The sequence below is a fragment of the Mesocricetus auratus genome, unplaced genomic scaffold (genome assembly GCF_017639785.1).
Source record: "Mesocricetus auratus isolate SY011 unplaced genomic scaffold, BCM_Maur_2.0 Super-Scaffold_100676, whole genome shotgun sequence".
NCBI classification, from domain to species: domain Eukaryota; kingdom Metazoa; phylum Chordata; class Mammalia; order Rodentia; family Cricetidae; genus Mesocricetus; species Mesocricetus auratus.
Window position 1 is genome coordinate 88,260,239 of NW_024429266.1, and position 19,007 is coordinate 88,279,245.

The following is a 19,007-nucleotide window of genomic DNA, read 5'->3' on the forward strand; positions in this document are numbered from 1 at the left end:
GGGTCAAGTGGTGGACTGATGTCACACTCCAAAACGCCTCTCCTTAGCACTAATGGGCTGCCGATAAAGAGTCTGTTATACTATTCTGCTGGTGGTTGGGGAAAGAGTTATAGCCTCAGTGGTTTGGACTGATTTGTCCATTTAAAGCCCCCCTCGCCCCCCCTACCCCATCTGAGATATCTACCCACAATTTTGTAGACATCTCCTCATGCAATCCACCCAGAGGAGGGATCTGGAAAGAGAAGTTCCTTTTACTTTAATTTCCCCGGTGACAATATGAACTTCTAAGATTTCAAGGAGCCATCATTTGCTCATATGTGGGGCCAGTGGGGGAGGGGGGAGGCTCCCACTGAAAGAACATTTTTAGCTCTTTTAACTAAACCCATGTACAGCAGCAGACTTTTGTGACATTGGCCCAGTGATGGTCCAGCATGTACCCATACCTCCTAGGAGGGCTTCCTGACCTTTTTCAGTCAGGGGGCTTGGACTACCAGAGCATCCTGGAGAGCCACTGCCAGTGCTCAAGGACACCCACATCATGACTTACAACAATGCCTCTCCGTTAGGAAAAAGAGACATTCATTGCCAGAGTGATGCCAACTCTCACCTGGATACATGGCTGCCTCCGGCCCAGCTGGCCTGTCCTGTCTAAGACCCTAGGAATCTTAGAAAAAGACATTCAGAAATAGAACAACTTACCACTCCAGACAGACAGTCCTTAACCAACAATCTTTTGTTTGGAGGATAGGTAGGAAGGCAAACCAAAGAAGCCCCCAAGTCAAGAAACCTTCATCAAGAAGGCGTTACCTTAAAAGAGGGGGAAAATAAAGTGCTGGGGAGAGAGCAGTGGCTAACTCACCACTGCAGACATCCCAAGCATGGCTAATGCACCTAATGCACCGCTGCAGACATCCCAAGCATGGTTAACTCTCTGCTGCAGACATCCCAAGCATGGTTAACTCACTGCTGCAGACATCCCAAGCATGGTTAACTCACCGCTGCAGACATCCTAAGCATGGTTAATGCACTGCTGCAGACATCCTAAGCATGGTTAATGCACCGCTGCAGACATCCCAAGCATGGTTAACTTACTGCTGCAGACATCCCAAGCATGGTTAACTCACCACTGCAGACATCCCAAGCATGGTTAACTCACTGCTGCAGACATCCCAAGCATGGTTAACTCACTGCTGCAGACATCCTAAGCATGGTTAATGCACCGCTGCAGACATCCTAAGCATGGTTAACTCAGCACTGCAGACATCCTAAGCATGGTTAATGCACTGCTGCAGACATCCCAAGCATGGTTAACTTACTGCTGCAGACATCCCAAGCATGGTTAACTCACTGCTGCAGACATCCCAAGCATGGTTAACTCACCGCTGCAGACATCCTAAGCATGGTTAACTCAGCACTGCAGACATCCTAAGCATGGTTAATGCACCGCTGCAGACATCCCAAGCATGGTTAACTCACTGCTGCAGACATCCCAAGCATGGTTAACTCACTGCTGCAGACATCCCAAGCATGGTTAACTCACTGCTGCAGACATCCTAAGCATGGTTAACTCACTGCTGCAGACATCCTAAGCATGGTTAATGCACCGCTGCAGACATCCCAAGCATGGTTAACTCACTGCTGCAGACATCGTAAGCATGGTTAACTCAGCACTGCAGACATCCTAAGCATGGTTAATGCGCCGCTGCAGACATCCTAAGCATGGTTAACGAACCACTGCAGACATCCTAAGCATGGCTAATACACCGCTTCAGATGTCCTAAGCATCTTACTCCACTCAGTAAAAGTCCACACTAGTTTCCCATGGTTCTGCTGATGTCTCTTCCCACTTCAGCTTGGAGTGCTGGAGAGGCTCGTCAGGGGTTACAACTTCTATTATGTGTACATTTGCTATTATACAATGTTTCCAGACCTGGGTTTCAGACAGGGGCATTAAAAAATATATCCAACTTTAGAAATGGCATAATAATAAAAAATTTTAATTAAGTAATGCAACAGATTCCTTAAGAATGATTCTATTGCTGTTGTTTTGTCTTGTTTGTTTTTCAAGGTTTTTCTGTGTAGCCCTGGGTGTCCTGGAACTCACTCTGTAGACCAGGCTGGCCTCAAACTCGGAGATCCACCAGCCTCTGCCTCAAGTGCTGGGACTAAAGGCATGTGCCACCACCATCCTGCACTGCTGACTCCTTTTTTATAGTCTTGTAAGTAAGAAGTCTCTTTTCAGGGGACAGACTAGATTTCTTCTCCTGAGAGTGTTGTGACAAAGTAGATGAAGCAGGCATATCCTTCCAGAACACCCTGTGGCCCAAAAGCGAGAGGAAGGAAAGATGGAGCAAGTCTCCATGCAGAGGCCCTCCTGGGGGAGGCTGAGAGGAGAGCATGCTCCGGGAAAAGGGAGGTAGATGTTGTACGTAGAACATCTATCTCACAGTCAAAGATACTCCTTTTCCCTAAGGGTCTTTGGAACCCAGAGCTGGGTCACGAGAATCCCCCTTTTCAGGCAGGCTAGTGACAGCAGGGCCAGTCCTTCAAACGGAGCTTTCTCTCCCTGGTCTTTCATCTTTACTCAATGTCTTCTTCTGGGATCCATTGAGCTGAGCTGATAACATAATTATAGCATCTAGCTATAGCCGTTTATTGACATCTGTATCTTGAATATTTCCTACATGCTGGGCACTATGCTTGCATTGAAAGAACACTCAAAATGAGGAGAATAGCTTTTTAATCATGTTTTATTCAATATCATGGTATTGCATGGTTAACATTTATATATCTTATCATGACAGATGTCTGCTGCACTTAAAACCTGAGTTGTAGCCTTAAGTCTGGATGGGAAATAGAATTAGTAGAACATTACGTTCTTCTGATGAATGGCTGAGTGAGTGAACTGGAAGAATAATCAACAGAAATTATCCTGTCTGAAAATAAGAAACAACAACAACAAAAAAAGATTTGGGGAAAAAAGAGAACAAGTTTCAAGTACATGTGGGACAATGTCCAAAGTATGTAGTTAATTACAGTTCCAGATGGAAAGGAAAAAAAATGAGGCAGAAATATATGTGAGAAAATACTGACTGAAAACCTTTCATATTGAAACATGTAAATTATACATCCCAAATCACAATAAAACCCAAACAGCAAAATTATGAATAAAACTTCAACATTATTATTAAACCATTGAAAACTAGAGGCAAAGAGAAAAATCTTGCAAGGACCAAAAAAAAAAAAACATGATACATACAAGGTAATGATGCTACGTATGTCTGTGGACTTATAGTGAGTGGGAAGGAATGACCAGTAGGCTGTACTGTCCCAGGTTTTTACACTCTGTGATGAGATACAATATTAACCAAGTGTACAAACCAATGTCAGATCATTTAAAAAGGAATTCAAGATGCTGTAGCTAAAAATATTAGTATGTAAGTTAAAACAATATAAAACACATTCAAGCCATCCAAAAGAAGTAAAAAGGGGGCGTGGACAGAGGAACTAAAGGCAGACGAACTAAACACTGTGCTACTAAAAATGTAATCATAAAATCATATTCATAATTACATTAAATGTCAGCTTGGTGTTCTTGTGGGACTCCTAACCACGGGACCAGTGTATCTCTGGTTCTTTTGTCTGCTCTTGAGACTCTTTTCCTCTTATTGGGTTGCCTTGCCCAGCCTCAGTATGAGGGCTTTTGCCTTGTCTTATTGTATCTTGTTTTGTCCTGTTTGGCTGCTGACTCGTGGAGGCCTGATCTCTTCTAGAGAAAAAATGGAGGGGAAGTGGATCTGGGGAAGAGGGGAATAGGGTGGAGCTGGGAGGAGTAGAGGGAGGGGGAACTGTGATAGGGAAGTATTGTACGAAAGAAGAATCTATTTCCAATAATAAAAAAGCAAAAACAATGCCCTCCTCTCCCCTCACCCCCAATGGGGGGAAATCCTTCTGTGTGTATGTTTGTCTGATTGGTTGATAAATAAAGCACTGTTGGCCAATAGGAAAGCAAGATTTGTGGGACTAGCAGCCCAGGAGGATTCTGGAAAATGTAGTCAAAAGGAGTAGGTCACCATGTGATCCTGGGAGGAGAGAATGCAAGTCTGGCATTCTCAGTAAGATAAGACCTTATAAAAATATATATTGGTAATTATGGGTTAATAATTAAGTCAGAGGTAGCCATTAAGAAACCATAGCAAACAGCCAACAGCTTCATAATTAATATAGTGTCTTGTGTATTATTTGGGGACAGAGACAGCTGCAAGACCCAGGCGGCTGGCTGGAAGAGTACACGTTACATGCCCCTAAGTATCCAAATAAGGGGACAAGATTACCAGGACAGATTTGTTTGTTTGTTTATTTATTCTTCTGTCATACAATACATCCTGACCACAGCCTCCCCTCCCTCCACTCCTCCCAGCCAAATTTGTTCTTTAAACACAACTCATTAATATACTGACCAAGGAGATTAACTTGAAGAGTCAATTAGCAAGGCAGCACGATAATTCTAAGTGCCCATGTGCCTAAAAATAGAGTTTCAAGTTGGGCCTAGTGGTCCAGTCTCAGATCTTAGTGACTTGAGAGGCCGAGATAAAAGGACCATAAGTTCACAGCTAAGCCTGGGTAATTTAGTGAGATCCTGTCTCAAAATAAAAGTTAAAAGAGGATTTGGGATATATATAGCTCAGTGATAGAGATTTTGACTAGCATGAGTGAGGTCCCGGGTTCAATCCCCACTGCTGGACAATAATCCCCAAAATACTTGAAGCAAAGGTTGACAGAATAAAAAGAGAAGCTGAAACTATTTCAAGTCTAGTGGGGTAAACAATCCCTTCTTTGCCATTGATACAACACAGACAAAAGATTCATTGAAGTAATAGAGGGTTTCAGCAACTGTGTCAGCCCCTCATCCCAACTGGTATTTAGAGAAAATAACCTGTCTGCTGGTTAATATGAGTTCTTCCCAGTGGCACAAATCCATCAAGGGAGATTCTAGACTGGTAGAACCAAAGGGTTGAAACAACAGTATTACGTGTCATAATGTGCTTACACTAGTCTAGGTGCCGGTAACTTAACAAAATACAGGAAGACAAGGTTCTTGTGTCATGATATGTTACACAAGAATCAGACACACAAACAAAAGGCCATATATTGGTTCATGCTTTGCACCAAATAAATTGAACATTGTGATATGAGAGATTCTGAGGACAAGGAGGGTGTCAGAATGAAAAAGAAAATCAAAAATACTACAAGTGTTGTAGGATATTTGAACACACCCTTCTTTCCAATAAGCTAAGAAAAAAATCCCAATTAATATTTATTTGCTATTGCAAATAAAACACACACTTGGAAGCAATATGTAGACCAAAGAAGAAATTAGAAGTTATAGAGTATTTAAAACTCAATGGCAGTGAATACACAACAAATATTGTGACATGCAGCAACAACTAATTCAAAGAAATTTTATGACTTTGGATTTTCATGTAAAAAAAGAAAGGTGTAAAATTAATGACATTTCATCCCAAACCCAGAGTAAATCAAAGTGGATAAATAAAACATTAAATGAATGAACAACACAATCAACCTAATATGAAACAGACACACAACAAGGAAAATTAACTAAACCTATTGGTTCTTTCCAAAGAACTATACCCTCTTCCTAAGAAGACAGATTTGTAACACAGCTCAAAACCAGAAAAGACAAATTAGTAATGTCAGGAATGAAGAGGAGACATCACTATAAACGTATACAGATCTTAACAGAGAACTTAAGAATGCTCAAAAGAACTTTATACCGATAATTTCCACAAAATTACAAAAGGAGACATTTAAATACATATGTATAATACTAATACTTGGACAAATTGAAATGGAAAGTTTGAATTCTAGACTCTAAATTTTATCAACCATTCAAACAAGAAATAATACCAAATGTATTCAAACTCTTTTTTTAAAACTGGAGTCAAATAGGTTATACTTTGCAGTTTGGTTTATGGGACAATTAATATTCTAGTGCCTAAATATAGCCGAGATGTTATTTTTTTAAAATGGAATATGACAAGTTCATGACTCCTGTCATGAACACAGATACAAAAACAGTAACAGTGTAAGCAGATTAAAACCAGTAATATATTAAAAATAATAATATATCACAATCCAAGTGGGTTTCCACAAGGAATGCAAGGTTGGTTTAATATTTAAAAAAAACAATCAAAGTAACTCACTGTACTAACAGAAGGAGGGAGAACAATTATGCAATCATTTCAATACCTGCAGAAAAAACATTTGACAAAATTGAATGCGTATTCAATATAAAAACTCTCAGCAACCTAGCAAAGAACTTTAACCTAATAAAAATAATCTTAAATGATATAACATTGAACACAGTTTTCCTTGCAGGTTTGGAAGTAAAGCAAGAGGGCCTTCTCATCACATCTCTTTGTTCTTAGCCATTGCTCTAACACAGTGGTTCTCAACCTTCCTGATGCTGCCACCCTTTAATACAGTTCCTCATGTTGTGCTGACCCCCAACCATAAAATTATTTTTGTTGCTACTTCATAACGGTAATTTTGCTTTGCTTCTGTTAGGAATCATGATGTAAATTTCTGATATTCACCTCTGTGGGCCACAGGTTAAGAACCATTTAAAGACCAGAAAGAATACAATTACTCCTGGAGAAACATCTAAAGATTCTATAAAAATCACTACAAGGCCTAGGATATGGTTTTTATAAGGTCCTATGTTGCAAGATGAATATAAAAACTAATTACATATTTTATAGGTTTGGCAGTAAACATTTAGAAAGTGACGTGTAAAGATTAGCTTATAAGTGACAAGAATACTCATAAACTTGAAAGAAGGAAGGGAAAATAAGAGTCTCTGCTGTCACTCTCTGCCTGTAGTGTAGTCAAGGTTGAAAACGGAGGGTAGATCTAGATACCTTAAAGTGTACAGCATGTAGAAGAAAACCTCTTATGAACTTGGCAAAGATTTTGTTCAACTATGGCACCAAAGGCATAATCCGTGAAAGAAAAGATAAACCTGGCCTTCACCCAAATGAAGCAGGAAGCCGAGTAACATGTTCTTAATAGCTTTACAATTTATGCTTACACAAGTCACACAGCAGCCAGTGGCAGAGGCTAGAAATGAACTCAGAGCAGTCTGTCTCCAGAATCTGTGTCTGTATACATAATGTTCTAGAATAAATTATGCTCCAGTTGCAAGCTGCCGTGCACGGAGCAGACTCCGGCAGCACTGCTGTACCTTGGGACTAATCAGTCCGGGATGCCTTCAGCTGTAGCCTCCTCCTGGCTCTGGGGCAGGAGTGCTGAAGCTGCAGTGACGCCCAGCTTTCAACAGGTCCAGCAATGCTTCATCACCAAAGAAAAATGTTATGACGGAGGTTTCGACAGACTGTCTCCCCTGAAGCCTGCTAGCCTAATCTTGATGACTTATTTCTGCTGCAAACAAAGGCTGTCCATGTGACTTGTGTCACCCCAGGGGCTGCACTCAACTGAACAGTTAGGCAAGAACCTGCTCCATGGTCAGAGTAGTTCTTGGAGGCATGGAGGTTTGGTTTGAACTCAGGCTGTGTGGGCCCTGACCAGCTGGGTGTACTCTGCTTTCTTCTTTTCTGCCATGTCAAAGTGAGGACAAAACTCACAATAGGCTTCAATAAAACTTGTTGGAGAGATGGCTTGTGGATGCCTTTCTGAGTATTTCCTATTTGTCTGTGTTCTATACTCCAGACCTGAGATGGCTATGGCATCACCTATGTTCCCTAAATCAGTACATACACCTCTCTTTAAAGTCAAGGCTCTGCCTCGGTAGATCTGGGATTAAGTGCTGAGACTCCTTGTTCTTTAACAAACTTTGAAGTAATGCTGGTGCTGCTCACACATGGACCACACCGTGACTGGCCAAAAGACATAAGTTCCCAAGCACAGCGTCTCTCTTCCAAGTTAGAACTCAAGAAGAAGGTGTCTCAATTCTTTCCCTCCTGGGAAGAAAGACTTGCCTAATTTATTTCTACTCCTTTGCACATTCATTTGCTTTTGAGAAAGTAAGAAAGGGCATCCTGTGTCCGTAGGAATGCCACCAGGCCAACTAGAGAACTTGGATCCCTGAGGTCAGGCTCATCACTTGCTGCCTGGCATGGTCTGAATAATTGTGCTCTCCACCTACCGGGTTCATATATTGAAATCTCTTCTCTTTTCCTCCCTGCCCCCTCCTCTCCTCTTCACGGGGTAGGGGGTATATCAGACATGAAGGCAAAGCCTTCACCCAAGGGATTAGTGTTTCTGTAGAATGGGCCTCCGAAAGATCCCTCACCTCTTCTACCATGTGAGGTCACATCAAGAAGGTGCAGGCTATGAACCAGGTGCACACCGGACACCAAATACATCAGTCCCTTCATCATGGACTTCGAACCCTCTAGGATTATGGGAATTGTTTCTGCTGCTCATTATCTACCTGGTCTGTGGTATTCTGTTGCAATAGCCTGCACAGACTAAGAAGGGTTCTTAAACAAAATGATGCATGTGCATTTTGAAGGCCATGCCAAGTTTTGCCTGGGGAAAGTGAAATAGTGCAGGCTACCTTCTGTTGGTCAAACCCGAAACCCCCTAAAGATATTGAAAGTGTCTGTTGAATGTCCTCCAAGGTATCACACACGAGATACGTGGATGCTGCTGCTACCCTGCCCATGCTCTGCAGAGAATTCAATGAATGCAGGGCTTCCAGCTTGGTATTTGGCCCTAGACCACCCTGGGAAAGTGTTACCTACCTACCTTTTATTCAGACCACCCTGGGAAAGTGTTACCTACCTACCTTTTATTCAGTGTAGTCGTATTTCTCTTGCTGACACTCTACTGCACCGTGCGATGGTAAGAGATATTTTTTTTTTGCTTCCAGGGGACTTCCCACCTGCTCAGAAGCAGAAGGTCTGTAGCTAAGCAAGGGGAGTGGGTAGTGAAACCGTGGGTTATGCTTCATGCACTATGGACCACTATGTGCGGAGGGTCCAGACACTACAGCCTGGAGGAGCTTCATGGAGGGAGCTGGGCCAGGTTTGATGGACAGGAGCGTAGGGTGAAACCAGATGCTGTGAACCAAAATCAAGGAGAACTATGCGAGGAAGCCTGAAGGTGGTCGGGACACAGTTGCCCACGTTTCAGACCCTTTCTGGCTGAATGCTTCCCTTACCAGTGCCCGGCCAAAAGTTCCACAGAACATTTCCACCTTGCTGTCGGTCAGGCTGGGGTAGTTCATCCCACCAAAGGGAGGAGCCGGAGGATTTGACCTTAAAGAACAAGACGGAGGTGGAAAACAAACAGAAAAACCCAACAATGCTTGAACTTTCCATTCCAAGAAAGAACACAGCCACCAGTAACCTGGAAATTCAATAGAACAGCAACAGGAACTAGACCGGTGACCTGTGAAGCATCTCCCACCATTCCTAGGGGACACAGCCTTAGGAACGGGAGTCTGCCTGCTGTAGCTGATGCTAGGGTTAAAGCTCTAGGCCTTCTGGCCCATGGAACCATGGTGAGTTCCTGCCACTCTTCTGCCTCAACAAGCTGTGAGGTCATATTTATTAATATGTCTGTGAAAAAATGCCTTAACTATTTGGCAGAAGATGGGGGGAACCTGGAAGCAGAGTGGCTGGAACCCTCCTAGATGATGGGGTGCTCTTTACAAGAACAGGGAGGCCTACCCCCCTTAGGGTCAGCTTCCAACTCTGGAGAGATGCCTAGAGCCTCTGCCTGGTAGGTAATTTCTTTGGCATTGCAGCTGAGTCATGAAGAAGGCCATGGGGCAGGGGGCGGGTGCCAACGACTGGAGAATCAGAGCCACACTTACGGGCGAGCTTCCACAAGGACAGCCATGAGTCCAGCTCTCACTGCTCAGAGCTTCTGCTCAAGATGACTTTGAGGACCTGCAGATTTAGGGAAAACATTACAATGGCAGGAACAGCACTGCAGTCACCTGTTATAGATTCTTCTGGGTTATGGGACATATTACTAACACATAATGGCCAAGAATTCAAAGCCTGCTCACACTGGCTACGCCCTCGCACAACATGCAATAGTTTTCTGCAAAGTCACTGTTCTCAGTTCCCCACTGTTTTCCATCTGGGGTCCTGTCTTCAACTCTGACTACCATAAGACCCATGAGGCTTTCCAACTCTATGTTCACGATAAGCTTGTCTTTCTCCATGGCTTGATTATCCAAACTGTAAACCTTGGTAGATTTAACATAAGCAGGGCATGGACAAGAATACTAAACTAATCAAAGTGGGAAAATTGACCTTTCTTGTATTTTTTCATTTTATTTCATTGCTTATACTATTGCTTATTTTTTACTTACAGAAGAGGGTGTAATTTTTTTTCAAGGCTTAAGTCTCCCAGATCTGAGTTCAGCCTATCATTTGCTGATCATCTGTGGTGTTACTTTGTTTATGATCTAAGAAATAAAGCTTGCCTGAAGATCAGAATGCAAAACTAGCCACACTAGTGAGTCACAGAGGCCAGGCAGTGGTGGCACACACCTTTAATCCCAGCACTCAGGAGATAGAGGCAGAGGAAGCTCTGTGAGTTCAAGGTCACCCTGGGCTATATGAAATGGATCCAGTCTAAAAGAGAATCAGAACTCACACAAAGGTGATCCCAGCACTTGGAGTCACACACCTTTAATCCCAGCACTAGGGAGGTAGAGACAGGAAGGGGTGTGGTCCGGCAGAGAGAGGACTATAAAGCGGGAGGAGACAGGAAGCTGGCCATCAGTCTGAGGTGTCGGTCTGAGCAGCAGTTAGTCTGAAGCAATCAGTCTGAAGCAGTCTGAGGACAGGATCACCCTTTCGGTCTGAGGTAGAGGTAAGAGCTAGTAGCTGGCTGCCCTGTTTCTCTGATATCTCAGCTTTCTCTCCCATCCCCATACCTGACTCTGGGTTTTTATTATTAAGACTTATTAGAACTCATGGTTCAATCATCTACCCAGCAACACTGTGTCTCATAATAAGGGCTCCTAACTATGTCTTACCAGTGGTTGTGTAACCATTTCATTTTGATTCTCAATAGATCGGAGTCTCCTTTAGAGCAGTCATAAGTCATGTGCAAAGCTAAATGAAACTGTACATGTAACACTACACTGTTGGGATAGAGCCTAGCACACAGAAAGAGATGATACATGTCAGATATTGCTGTCACCACCACCACTGCCATCAGTATAATACCATCATCATCATCATCATCACCACCACCACCATCATCATCACCATCACCACCACCACCATCATCACCATCATCACCACCACCATCACCACCACCATCATCACCATCATCACCACCACCATCACCACCACCACCACCACCATCATCATCATCATCATCACCATCATCATCATCATCACCATTCCTTGCATCACACCAGAGAAGGGACTTTTATTTTCTCTAACTATCGGACATAGACAATGGATAGGAGCTAAATAAGAGCTCATTGAACTGTATTGCAATAATACAGTACCAAGCAAGCTGAGTGGAGGATTGAAAAGTGGCATAGCGTTAAGGTCAAAGGCAGAGTGTCGATGTGGCCTGGTGACATAGGCCTGCAACCCCAGATGCACTGGAGGCGGAGACAGGAGGATGTCCACTTCAAGGCTGCCCTGGATAATTAGAGAGACCCTGTCTCAAAATAAAAGGGTTTTCTTTTCTTTCTTTACTTTAGACTGGGGATACAGTTGAAGCGTCTGAGCACTTGCCCAGCAAGTGTGAGATCTTCAGTCTTTGTGACGGAAACTAAGTGAACAAATAAAAAGCAGGGATCCACAGACGCCATATTCGGGATCCAAATGCTGGCACCACCGTTTGAACCAGTTGGCCATCCTTGGGGGACCTTTGCTTCCTTGACTGTGGTGTCTCACTCCACAGGTTTGTGATGAGAATTAAGTGGGTGATTATCCGATGGTGCCCAGCCGTGCCTGGGCTGCAGCAAGTCTCACATAGACAGACATTACCAAATAGGATTAGGGAGAAATTTACCTTAAGGAAAAAGAAATCCCAAATCCTGATGACATCGAGAAGACTGGTGATATGTTTTGATTTAAGAGACGAAGTTGCTTTTTCTTTTGGTTGCAGACAAGCTTCATGTGTTAGTTTCATGCCCTTGTAGCTCATTGTCCAGACAGATGTAGACAGGCTCACTGTAAGGTCTGTATGTTTATAGATGTATGTACTCAACCTCTCCTCTCCCTTAGGTAGGGAATTTGTGGGATGCCTCCTTCATCCTTTTAAGACCTGTGTGAGTACAGTAGAAGTCAACACTTACCACAAATCTGCTGTCAGCTGGACAGCTCTCGGGGATGGCTACATCCTAAGACGGCAGCTGTGGAGAATGGAAGCCCCTGATCTTACCTCAACCTGGGACAACTCCACAGATCACCTGGTCCCAGGTGCCCTATGAGGTCAGCTGAGGCCACTAATGGGGAAGCATGCCTACCAGTAGCTCTGGATGGGACACCTCCCTCCCTTCCAGTGGGACTGTTAGGGATGCTCTCTCATAGATGTCCTGCCCACTAGAATCCACCCCAGGAAACTCAGCGTGGAATACCAATTGAGGAAAATCCATTTGCTTCCACTCATTCTGATTTTACCCCTAGTGTATACTTACCCGGATTCTATCTATATCTAACTATAGTCTGATTTTCCTGGGACAGTCAGTGACTTGAACTACTAAAACATGTCATTGCCCCAAGCAGAGCCTTTCACTTTCAAAAAATTCCAAGTTTGAACAATAAGTTACACAGGACACCGCCATGTCCCCAGGCATCATTGATGGTGAGGAGAAACGGGATCATGTTGATAGAATCTGAACTTGCCGGGTTTGGACCTCTTCACAAGCATAACTTGGGGACCTCAGCATCCTTGAAGGCTTTATGGGCTGTCCCTATCTGCCTTCCTCCCCAGGATGTCTGCGTGATCTTAGGGAACCTACACACTTCCTCTTGATCAAACTGTAGCTCAGCCCTGTCTTTAACCTCCTTTGAGTTGGGCTGGTAGCCTGGTGTTGATGGCTTCCACACCTCTCCAACTGCAGAGTTCTACAGCTCATGGGATCAGATAACCTCTGAGTGCGTCACCCCTGTCACAGGCCCAGACAGCTGAGGGAGGCACTCTGGATGCTCATTCAGCCTGGGGTCTGCCTCTGTATTTCAACTCTTTCTTCAGATATCGATAGCTCATTAAATAAACGAATGGCATTCACCTTATCCAGTACCTTCCCTCGGCAGAAGAGCAGACCCTGTTTGGGTGTAGTCTGCCTCAGTTTACCTATAAAGCTCAGTCTAAGAGCCTCCAATTATATCAGAAACCCTTATTTTTACCAAATGTAATGGCTCACCCCCACCCCAGAAGTTCCCTCACACTCTATGGGAGTGAGCTGTCACAAACAGATGTAGGGAAATGGTAGTGCAATTCTACCTGAGCCAGGTCTCTCTATACAGACAGACCTTGCTTGGCACAGAAGTGCAGGGACCATAAAAGTGACAGAGTAATTGAAACCATACAAAGTAACCTTAATAATCAGGAGGGGAAATCACAATTGCCCTGTGACCTTTAAAAGTTTTGGTCAAAACATTAAAAAAAACCCTTGCTGTTGGTTATAAATGCAGGGGGAAATGAAAAATTAGTAGAAATAATGATGATTTTATTAGCCTATAACTTAGAACATTAGAAACACTGATAATTAAAGTGTTTTATTTCTGTGTAAAAAGCGTATCAAAGCTAGTTTGAACAGCCCCTGCCTTCTTCCTCTCTGCATATACCACGGTAGCAAAAGCAAGCATCTCTCTTGCCCTGCAGAATGGTGGTGCTTTGCTGAGAGTCTATCAGCCTCTGGATTTTTGTCTTTGCTCTTGGAAGGCATAAACTCCCCCAAGAGGATTCAATGGCCTATAGTCTTACGCTGGCTTCTCTTCCTTTGGGACCACTTCATTTTTTTTTCTGGGATCCGTGGTAGCCTGTATCTGACACCCACCAATCTATCAAGGAACCCACTTTGCTTAACAAGGTTCTTTCTCCATCTACATATCACCACCGGTTTCTCTCAGTGCAGCGGCTGCTTTCATCGGTCAAGCCAAGCCGTGTCTTTAAATACCAGTTGCTGAGCCATAGAAGAAGAAAGCACCGGACTCTACCTTCTACCCCTACAGTGATGGAAACCGAGGGATGTTGAGGCGACAGCATCTTGTTTGTGGCAGTCATTGGACGCTTCTAGTGTGGCTTGGATCAATCTTTCACACACGTCCTCCTCATGGTAACTTTGCTCTGTTACCCCGTTTCCAATCCCATGCGATTTCTTTTCCAGCATGCCTCACTTTGTTTCTTTGTTTTAGTTTTGATTTTGGAAGCTTACCTTCTAGGACCCATCATACACTTTTTTTTTTAACCTCCACATGTCTTATCACTGGGAGACAAGGTGGTCTTACCAGCTCCCATTTTGCTGTCTGTGCTTGAACTAACAGATGTGCGGCAGCCAATCACAGGAAGACGCTGAAAGAAGTGACGTATTTGGTCACGCCCTGGTGCGCCGACACTGTTTGCCTCATGGTTTGCGTGCTGATGGCGAAGCAAATGGTTAACCTCACAGCACAGGCTCTCTTTGCATGGAGGGATATGTTTCGGATTAGTTAAATACCAGCCCCTGACAGCTTGGTTCAAATTGCAGTCGAGCTGGTACTTCGTGCAGTTACAGTTAATGCACTGCGGGGACGGCAATTTGAGCAGCTCGTTGGAAGTGATATTAGTTGGCAAAGCCGAAACTCTCGAATATCAGTGCTGGCAATGCAAGGAGTGTTTTATTAATATTATTTACCAAACATCTGTAGTGCATTTACAGCCCTGTGCTGCAGCCTCCTTGTGGTTGAGTGGGTCAGCCCTGGCAATGAATAGTGAGCAGAAACTACAAATAACAAGTGAGACCATCCCAGGAGGACATCTAGGTCTCTGAGCAACTCCGATGAGGAAATCGCCACCAAGCTTCCGTACAACAGGTAGCATGAGCCAGGAACAACCCTTTGCTTCCAGGTGGTAGGGTATTGGGGTTGTTTGTTTCTATAACATAATACCCCATTCATTCTAACTGATATGAAATGCTTAGGCGAGAACCCAAGGAGAACAGGAGAGCCTGATGGATTCAGAACCCAGAAGCTGTCGGCTGAGTCTAAAAACATCCATAACTAATGAGAGTTCATGTCTTGATGGGAGGGCTGGTGGTCTAAGGAAGCCTGCTGCAGCACCACCTGTGTTCCTGCTGCCTGCGGAGGTCAGGAGAAGGTGCTGGGTCCTCTGGGACTGAATCTATGAATGGTTGTGAAGGACCATGTGGGTACTGAGGACTGATCTTGGGTCCTCTGCAGAAGCAAGAGGTACTCTTGGCCACTGAGTCATCCTCCCTTCTTCCCACTAGTTTAGTTTTTATTTTTTAGATCAGGGTCTTACTAATGTGTGTGTAGGTGTGCATATGGATGCCAGAAGACAGCCTTAGGTGTTGGTACTAACCTGCCATCCACTCTCTCTTTTGAGTCAGAGCCTCATTGGCCTGCAGCTCACCAAGTAGGTTAGGTTGGTAGTGGAGCCCCAGAGACCCACCTGTCTCCACGTCCCCAGTGCTAGGATGAGAAGTGCAGCCCATCACAGCCTGCTTTCTTACCCCTGGGGGTCTGAACTCATACCCTCATGCTTGCAACCACTTTAACAATTATGCTACCACTCCAACCCACCAAGGATTGGCTTTAAAAAAAATTAAGACCCTCTGGTGGTATAACCATCTCCTCCACCCTCCTTCTTCCCTTTGTGTGTATTTACTTGTGGGTTCATCTGTAAAGCCTCCCACCGTTAAGACTTCACAGCTTATGTCCCGAGCTGCTATCAGTGTTGTTTCCTTTTATTTCCTGTACATTGCTCCCTGGATCTGTAGGCCACATCCAGTTTGGATCTTGTTGTTCAATGTTTTGGCTCTTTTTGTTCTTTTGACCTTTTTGAGGGTCTTTTGAGGAGTCTTTTGAGGCTTATTCTTTGTTATGAGTTCCCAGCCTTAGCTGGGCTTATTTCTAGCCAGCTTTACTTAAGGTAACCCGTCTGCCTTTTCCCTGTGGGCTTTTATCTTTCTTATTTCTGTATATCTTACTTTCTTACGCTGTGGCTGGCTGGGTGGCGCCTCCCCACCCCATTCTCCTGTCCTTGTTCTCTTGCTGCTCCTCTCTTTCTCGTTTCTCCTTCTAATTATACTCTGCTCACCAGTCCCACCTTTCCTGGTTCCTGCCTCGCTATTGGCCATTCAGCTCTTTATTAGGACCGTCACGTGTTTTAGACAGGCACAGTAACACAGCTTCACAGAGTTAAACAAATACAGTATAAACAAAAGCCACACACCTTAAAATAATATTCTACCACAGGGTCTGATTCTTTCCGTCACGATAACCTCATAAATGGTGAGTGTCACGTCTTCTGCGCGGCCTGTGTCTGAGAACGTGCGGAGGGTGTCGGGGATTGACAACACAGAGACTTGTTCAAGGATGTAAAGAAAACTTTAAGCAGGCTCCAAAAAGGTTCAAGAAAACTTCCCAAGAAAGGCTCCCACCAGAGAAGCTTCTGCTCTCTCCTCTACCCTGGCTGGTTCTGCTCTGACCCCAGAAACTGATCTGGGCGTGGCAGAAGAGGCGGTTAGTCTCTGGACAAGGTCGAGCTCAGGGTGGTTTCTGCAGGCAGGCCTTTTCCAGGAACTTAATGCCCCCAGGCATTGTATTGTTTTTAGTAAACATTGTCTTACAGCTGCCTACTCCCAGGCAGAAGGGGAAGTGGGTCTCTGCTCAAGGTCTGGTGTTCCCACAGGTGAGTTACATAATCATCTACAACACACGCACATACACAGACACTCACATAGACACACATACACACACGCACATACACCATGACACTCACCAGTGTTTACTTCTAAGATTCTGCCTGGCACTCATTTCTTGGACTTTCAGAATGGTTCTATTCTATTTGATTCACCGCTGCAGTCCATATGGGAAAACGGGGAGGAATACTTGATTGTCTGCCCTTGAACTCCAAGCTTTGCCATACTTGGGTCAGTTTTTGAGCCCAGAATTTGGCAAAAACACTTAATCAAGGCCGGGACATTGTCATTAGCCCAACCTTCTTTTTGTAAGTCCTCTCACCCTGTAGAGGTTAAGCTAGACCCTGGGCATCTTCAGGACCTTTTCCCTCCCCAGGCTTTATCGGAGGCTGAATAGCAAGGCCCCTTTCTCCAACCCCTCACACTATCCTTTTGGGTTGCAAACAAGTCACCTCAAGCCCAAACCCACCCTGCAGGAATGTCTGGCTTGGGCCTGCTTTTGCTTGCTGCTTTGTTTTGTTTTTAACTAACACAGAGACTGCAACTAAGTAGGCGCCATGTTCTCCAGAGGCAGCTCGTACTCCCCACCTCTCAAGCATCGTGTCTGTCCTGTCCTCTCCAGCCAGCGTTGCACAAATTGAAACCCACGTTCCCTTTTCTTTTATTTCATGAGGACAACTCAAAGAAGCATGATAAAATGAGGCCTAAGATAATATTCGGTGGTGCAGGGGTTGGGGGTGGGGGGTGGGGAGGTATTTTCTTTATGGTCTGTTTGCATTACACATCAGGAAACAAGGTAAAGAAAGACCCGCACGGCAGGCTGGACGTGCAAGTCCAGTGCCAACAGCTAGAACTTTAAGTGGCTTCATCACACTTCCTTTTAGAAGACATTTCTTCTTTCCTTTACCTGAGGTACTCCAAGAGGAGATACGCAGGTGAAAAGATGGGAGGAGAAACTCCAGTGGGCCAGAGCGGGCATGGTCATAGGACCGTGCTTCCCACTCCTGGAATGAAAACTTTTATTCTCACACTTGACTTCAAAACTTCAAAGCTGCAGAGATCCAAATGTTGTGGTGCTGACACAGGGAGGTACACACATAGCTGAATGGAACAGAACAGAGAACCCAGGCTGGAACTTATACCCAGACCAATGATTTTCAACAAAGATCCCAAAGGCTACACTGTGACGAAAGTGACCACTTACCAGATGGAGTTGGAAAATCTGGATATTCACATGCGAAAAAGTGATATAAGACCTTTATGTTACACTGTACACAAAAGCCAACCCAAATGGTTTAAAGCCTTAGGCATAGGACCTGAACCAAGAATCTCCTAGAAGGAAATGTAAACAAACAAAAATCACTCTATGAGATCAATGAAGCAATCTATACAACAGCAAAAAATATTTTCAAAGTATCTATCTAATAAGGGGTTAATTATTCCAAAATATGTAAGGAGGTCCTGCAAACTCAACAACATTAATACACTGATTATGCAAGGAACTCAATATTTTTCCAAAGAAAGCATACAAATAGCTGCCAGTTCTAAGGAAAAGAAAAAAAACTGTAATCACTATCATCGGGGAAATCAAAACCACAGGAGATATCATGCGATATCACCTGTTAAGATAGCTATTGCTTAAAACATACAGCCATAAAAATGGAAAATAGCAAATCCCCGTGAAATATGGAGCAATCAGAACTTGGGAGCCCCGTGGGTGGGAATATAAGCGCAGTTGTTATAACAGAAGGGATGGCAGCTCTTCAAAATTTAAACGTAGGACTACCACAGGGTCCAGCCATCTTCTTTGGGTGTATCTCCAAAAGAAAGCATGACCTCAAAGAAATGCCTGCACCCCCATGTTCACTATAGCATCGTTCCCAGAGACAGACAAGAGGCAGAAATAACCCTGTGTCCTCAGAGGAATGGACAAAGAAGCTGCTATATCCATGTAGAACCTGTTCAGTCTACAGGGATATAGACTAGAAGGGAATCATGTCATGTGCCACCTCGTGGATGAAGCTTGAAGACTTGAAGACATCCTGCTAAGTGAAATAAGCTGGTCAAAGAGTAGTATCTGAGTTAGACATCCAGAAGCAGAAAGCGATGG